Below are 7,486 nucleotides of genomic sequence, written 5' to 3'. Positions count from 1 at the left end.
AGAATTCATTTCATTGTGGTTATTAAGCTGCAACCACTATATGAAACAGACCATAAAATGGTCACGCTTCTCTCGCTCTTCTGCTCCAGAGAGAAGAGCTCTAGGATCTAGAACGGCAAACCGAGAGGTACATTTTTCGCTTCCCTTCTCACCAATCGTGGAAGTATTCACGCGAACCCCACTCGAAATCGGCTCTATGACTTAATCGTCTTTTGGGAAATGGGTTTCGATCTTTGCGCTAACGTAGTGTTGCCTGCATGGTGGCAAAGCAGACGTTACGGGTATGGTAGAGTTTATATTTCGTGTCCGTTTCGAATAGTTGCCCAGCAAGCACATTTTTTTCTCTCTCGTTCCTAATTTTCGCAACCGACCGCAAGCACCGGAGGCGTGTGTGCGATGTAGCATGGGATTGAAGGTCAATTACTGTGCCAACGGCACCACAAATGAAGCTTTGTGTTCACACGCGTCAGCAAAGAAGAGAAGCAAACGAAACGAACCAAAAGGAATGAGAAATTGTGAGCAATCTGATACAGCTTTCTAGAGCTTTTTTGCCCAGGACCACTACACCTCGTCGTTCTCTTCATATGACCGAAGTGGAGCAAATGGTAGCAAGAGACGTGCGAAGCATATATTTAGTAAACAAGAAGCGGGTAAGTCTTTTGCAATAAAAATCCGGGTACAGCGCGAATAGGTGGAGTCAAAGGCAAATAAAATGAACATCGAATTTTTCTTGCTTAAAAGAGTCAGCAAGTTTTTTTTAGGTAAATGTCGATTAAGTTTACCTTTAACTGCAAACGTTAAGGTACATTTTATGGGACGTTTTTGTTGCTAGTTCATCGAAGTTTGACAATCAAAACGTTGCACACCGATGACATTTTAATCATCTCCATTACACACGTCAGATTTCGGAATCCGTGACCACCGTCGGAATGCATGCTACTTGTTAAATCCACTTCATTAAGCATTTATTTTACATCTTCTTTGTTGTTTGTCTACAAAGTAGAACAGAAAGTTTGGTGGTAGAAGGTTCAAGTTCATAGAGTAGGTGGTTCAGCTACTTTCTTCAGATACACTCTTCAAACTTTTCAGCCGTTGGTCACGGTATGGCATCGAATAAAATGTTGAGCTTGAAAATGAGGCATCAAATTTGTTGACTGCCAGTTAAGTTCAAAAATTTTACGCAATAATGTCTTGCTTTCTTCAATTTTTATTTCTGTTAAAAACAAGTGGAAGTTGAATTTACCTTTGAAACGAGGCGCACGGCGGTACTTTCTGGGCTCCTGTTATCAGAAATGAATGGGTTTCGCACGACCCTGTCCAAATGATATTAAATTTCATTTTCATGCTTAAAACACATCAACCCTAAAACAATACCTGTTAGCCTTTTTGTTTCTCTAATGTCAATCTATTCCCCCAAAGTATTCGAAAATCCCAACATGATGTTTCGTTATCATGGGTGCAGGAAATTTCAAAAGTTCTTGCGTTGTTGTACAGCCTTAGCCGATTTTGTTGATGCGTGAACAAAGAAATTAAATTTTTTAACCAGGTGCAAAAGTAAATATTACGTTTTAAAAGTATTTGTACAATGCTCACCAGCTTACTCGAGAAACTCAATGGAGTGTGGAAAGTGCTACGTCATGGGTTCAAGCCCCAATTAGACCTTGCCGCCATACGTAGGACTGACTATTCTGCTATGAGGGGTAATCCAAAAGTCACTGAAAGCCAACCCCACAAGTGGTACAGGCAGGCCTTGACCGACAACGGTTGTTGAGCCAAAAGAAGAAGAAGAAGAAGTTTGGAGTAAAGGCACGGGAAATTCAAAACTGTGAACATCATTGCCGTCGTTTACCTTCATCTTTTATTCTTAAAGATTGATATTGCTAGCAAAAGTCCTAGTTTCTAGGTCCACTTGCCTTTCAGTAAAGTTGTAGAAAACGAAATTGTAGAAAATATCAACAAAAATTAGTACCATTAAAAAATACATCACTCTCTATCAGGTTCCACCAGCAGCAATTCTCGTTCTAAAGAATTCGATACCTGTGGTTGTCGTTACGCATGACCTGCTTGTGTTGGTCAGGTGATATCGCCGATGGCACCTCAACATTTCCAATACAGACACCAGTATTTAGCATAGAGGGCCGATGATTTAGGCAAAGCACGCACAGGCATATCAAGTGGACAGGCACATCAAGCGGAAAGTGTTTTTCGAACAGATTACCCTAAGATTCATGACCGCTTTCAGATCCAACGCTCGGTTTTTGGTCTTGTGGAAACAAATATACAAATCCAAACACTTTCTCCACTATCATCATGACGTCCAACCGTCCATTGAAGTGTAACAGAATTTTTTACAAAAAATCCCTCCTGCACGGAGCGGTCCCCATCCATCAGTCACCTAACGCAGATCACGTGCATTTCCAATCAGCTTCGGGATAATAAATTGCTTCCACAACCAACAAAAAACCATTCCTACCTCTAAGTGGCATCTTTATGCCTTGGAGACACGTTCGAGAAGCCAAGAACAGCACCGTGAAATTGTTGAGTTCAGCATTATTCGGATAACCGCCCTTCGCCCAAAAAAACATCCTGTCTTGACCGTTCTTTGTTTTATATCCGTTTAATATTAATGACAAAAATAGTCGGCTCAGTAGAAAGAATATAAGCCTACAGCACACGAGCACACAAAATGGCAAAAATTAACACAGAGTCAAATAGAAAAAAAGCCAAAGAGCGATCAGTCGTATCTGTCCTCGCCTTGAGGAACGGTCATATCCCCCGCAACCACAGTGATGTGTTCAGTTGAGCTTACTGTCTTTCGGTCATAAGCCGGCCAGGAAACATTATTTTCACAACGGCACCTAGAATACAAATAGCATGTTGGCCAGAAAGGCATGTATCGAAAGCACCACTCGCCGGAGAATGTCTAGGGCAGGCATGCTTAAACGTATCCCACAACACCGACATCGGCCGAAAACAGAAAACCTCTCCTAACTCTGTATCCTCTGCATCCTGGCCGTATCCCGTCACTCGGTTGAAATTTAGGATAATACTGATGAGAACACCGCCCGCACAACGGATGCTGATTTTCACGAGCGTCCGGCGTCACGGTTTTCAGCTAACCAAAACAAGTCACACCGTGTTATGTTCACAGTGCTCGAGGCCATTTCGGGGAGGCAAAACTGCCCCACCCAATTAAATTGGGCAGCTGTACAGGTGAACGACAACATTCATTTCCGCGGCTCGGTCTACTTTAAACAAGACCCAACCGCAAAACTACACATACTGCAAATGGGACAGTTTTCATCGTGTGTATTTAACTTCCTCGACTTTCCACAACCAACGTTCTATTGGGTGTAAATGTCCATTTATGGACCAAGGTGACGGAATGTGCACGTAAAATCGTGTAAAATTAGGATGCATTCATTAAATTTATTTTGCAACATAGTGTGAACCACATTCGGTAGTGAGTAATAGCGGAAGTTCATGCACTCGCCGTTGAGGTTGTCTTCATTGTTGAGGTTGTTCGGAATAGTCATTCGAAAATTTATGTGTTTGTGTGTGTGGGAAAATTTACCTAACTATTGAATACGATCCTAAAAATAGTAGGAATACAATAAATGTTTGTTCTTGGCACTAGTTACCGCAAATCCTTTTCAAATTAAATTTTTAATATTATTGGATCTTAAAAGTATAAAAAATATATTATATCATTAAAAATATTTTATTGGATCTAGATTTCAACAAAACAATCTAGAACAAAAGACAGAAAACTCGACCCCAAAATCCCATACATATTGCGCCAAATTCCAATGCTACCTTTCAGGAATGCTTATTTTAGTACCTATGTACTAGTAGCTGTATTTGATTTCTCTCACCATTTCCCGCTCTGTGTGTTTGAGGTTTTGTGCCAGTTTTGATTATCATTTCACACCTGCATAGTTTGGCCGCAATTCGTACTAAAACATACAATTTGTTTGCTTCGCGGTAAGTTTTGCTAGGACACGATGGAAAACGCGCAAAACCAAATGCAGCGCACCGTGACTCGGCATCGGTTATGTGGTAGGTGTTAAAGTAAGATTCGTTTACTATTTTGTGGTCTATTTATTTGACACAATCAGGTAATGAGGTTAGCGGAATGGTTAATATAATGCTGAAACTAGAGACGCAAATGGGGATCAAAACCATTGAACTCGGAAAACTGCAACGTCGATAAGTTTGTGTTTGATTTGAATCTGTGAGTGAGTGAATGAATGAGGGAGGATTGGGTGGTTTTTGCATTTCGAATTTGCTCACCGGGACATTTCCGGGGATGGAGAATGCGTGACAAAAAAACGGGATTTGCGAAAATATACCGTTCGGAACACCGTTCAATTCTTAACCTGCTTTTGCTATAATTAATTATTTACGAATGATTACACGTTTTAGTTCACACAAACACACAAATGGAGCAGCAGCTGTTTGCTTATGAACATTTAGATGATGTGAAAATTTATAGGGATACGACCGACCAACGTACCGGCGTATGAGTAAAAGGGGTTAGCACCGTGGAATGGAAATGAAGTAGCTTTTGATTTGTCACATGGTCTCGTAGTACAGTCGTCAACTCGTACGACTTAACAACATGCCCGTCATGGGTTCAAGCCTCAAATGGACCGTGCTGCCTGCCATACGTAGGACTGACTATTCTGCTATGTGGTGATCAATAAGTCTCTGAAAGCCAAAACCCAAAAGTAAGTGGTACAGGCAAGCCTTGACCGACAACGGTTGTTGAGCCAAAAGAAGAAGAAGAAGAAGCTTTTGATTTGACCTGTTAATACGGAACGAAAAAGATATGGTTAAGATTTCCACTCAGCTGGTCTCGTGGTACAGTCATCAACTCGTACGACTTAACAAAATGACCGTTATGGGTTCAAGCCCCCAACACACACACACACACACACACACACACAAACATACACACAAACACACACACACACACACACACACACACACACACACACACACACACACACACACACACACACACACACACACACACACACACACACACACACACACACACACACACACACACACACACACACACACACACACACATACACACACACACACACACACACACACACACACACACACACACACACACACACACACACACACACACACACACACACAAAGTAAGCCGACAAGATTTATAAATTTATCCGCAACTGATTTTGGCATAAAAATATCGAGCCAGATACCAACAGCTAACTTGTATGTCATCAGGTGTGTTCCCAGGAGATTCCTTCAGAAAAATACTATTTCATATTAACACGTTCAGCCCACTGGCAGGCCTCACGGCAGGTAAAAGAATCGTGTTTTAAGAATTATTGCGGTTGACAAAAACCTCATCTCAAACAACTGTATTGATGAACTGAGTAAAGTTGAAATTACATTAAAAAAATAAACTCAATTTCACTACATTTATGTTTGGTTCAAACCCATCTGCCTGGGTTCTAAATGCCGGCGGAATGGAAAGTTGCTGAAAATCAACGCCGGGCTGAACGTGTTAGGGAATAATTTATATAAAACGCTACGTTCGCGAAATAAAACTTCACCTACCTTACCTTTTCTTATCCTCTCAATACGATTTAGGAAACGGTTATCGCCTTTAAATTCCCAAAATACACACACAGAGGCAAACAGAGAAAAAAGGAAGCCCCATTTTACGGCTTGTCGTGTCATAACTTTCACATTCTTATCGCATATCGCGGCTTCATGATAAAGGTTTGGCAGCCAGTTGCGCAGAGTGTGCGTAACGTGTGTTTGACACTGACAACAAGAAAAAGCAAAGGTATGCTAAGGAACAGGTTTTATGGAAAACAATCCACGGGCGGTTTTCGTTTCGCTGTGAGCAGACGCCACACCGTTCTATCGTAGAAATGCCTGGATGAACCTCTTTCAAATAAAATCATGTCACTCACAGTACGCGTACGAACCGCATGCAAGGATTATCAGAAAATCGAAGATGCCAGTCTATAGGTTTGATCCTGATAAAGAGATCGAAACATCTTTCGTTGTTATTGGCAACCCTGCAATGCCGGTCGATTCATCGCGTTCAATAGCAGCCACAGACAGGTTCCAAAGAACCAGGAGCGAAACATTAGCTCATCAGTAGCAAAGAGTGCTGTACGCAACGGTTTCAGTGTTCTGAAGTACTGTGCAGATACACCGGCCTAAAGAGCTCTAGTACTGCGCAAACAACCACCCGCACTGATTGAATTCTGCTGAACAGTACGTGGACTTTTTTTCATGTATGTGTGTAGCATTTTATTAATTTTTTATTATTTTTTGACTACCATTGAATATTATGTCTAAGGTCGAGGAGATGTGGGCTTGCGGGTTCTGTCTCTTTTCTGGATTTTTTGTATGTTTATTTGTCCGTACGGATGGCAGAAACATACAACACAGCATTAATAAGGCAACGGTGGTGCATTTGTGCTGTTGCCACGGCATTAAGATCCATCTACCGTGGAATTCATTTGAACAAGTAGTAGCAATTTGTAAGAAGTAAAAAATATTCTGCCACTTTGCCACACTTTCACACACATGAACACCTTCATGAGCAGTCGACCGGCATGAAATTGTTTGCGCACGTGTTACATTTTCGTGGTTGGTCTCGTTGTTTGCACTGTTTCTAACACGCGTATAAGTGAGGGAATTGTTGGCTTTCCCATGTTTTTCAGACCTCCCCGTTTCAGCTCGTAGGTCAAAGTTTGAGTGCTTATTCGCATGAATGCATCATGAAACATAAAGACTGCGGAATGCATAGAAGTTGCATAGTAGGTTTGTTTAACTGTTACACTGTAAGTGTCACATTCGCTCATAAATTGTCTTTCTCTTCCTATCCATCCCAAGCACAAAACACAAAACGGATGCGAGCTGGTATTATTTTATTTTTATTTTTTTATTTTTTTTTTATTTTATTAATTGCTCGGCCACGTTGGGTTACAGCAATAGTGCTTACTGACTATAGTATACAATTATTCACGAAGGAGTTGGAAGGAGTTTATGGTACGGAAAAGGAGCGAAGACGGGATCGGTAGACAGGATAGGATATGTTGAAATCAAACAGATCAGAAGTACTATTAAAAGACGACATAGCTCTTACAAAAGGCTCATTGCGAGCAAAACGTGTACGACATATAGGTAACTGGAGACGAAAACGATAACGTAAGGTGCGACAAGGTGCATACAAATGTAAGCGCGACAGAAGTGAAGGAGTATCAATCGTATTGAGCAATATGCCAGCGACGAAAGAAGCCTGAGCGACCGAGAGGCGGTGCTCCAACTTGGCAAGGCCTAATAGAGTGCATCTATCGTCATACGAAGGAAGCGGAATAGAGTGATGACCCAGCGACCTACGAAATACGATCCTTGTAAAACGTCTCTGGATCCTCTCAATCCTTTTGAGCAGAGATAGTTGAACAGGAGACCAGATGAC

The sequence above is a fragment of the Anopheles arabiensis genome, chromosome 3 (assembly GCF_016920715.1).
Source record: "Anopheles arabiensis isolate DONGOLA chromosome 3, AaraD3, whole genome shotgun sequence".
In the NCBI taxonomy this organism is placed as follows: domain Eukaryota; kingdom Metazoa; phylum Arthropoda; class Insecta; order Diptera; family Culicidae; genus Anopheles; species Anopheles arabiensis.
This window is presented reverse-complemented; position numbering follows the sequence as displayed.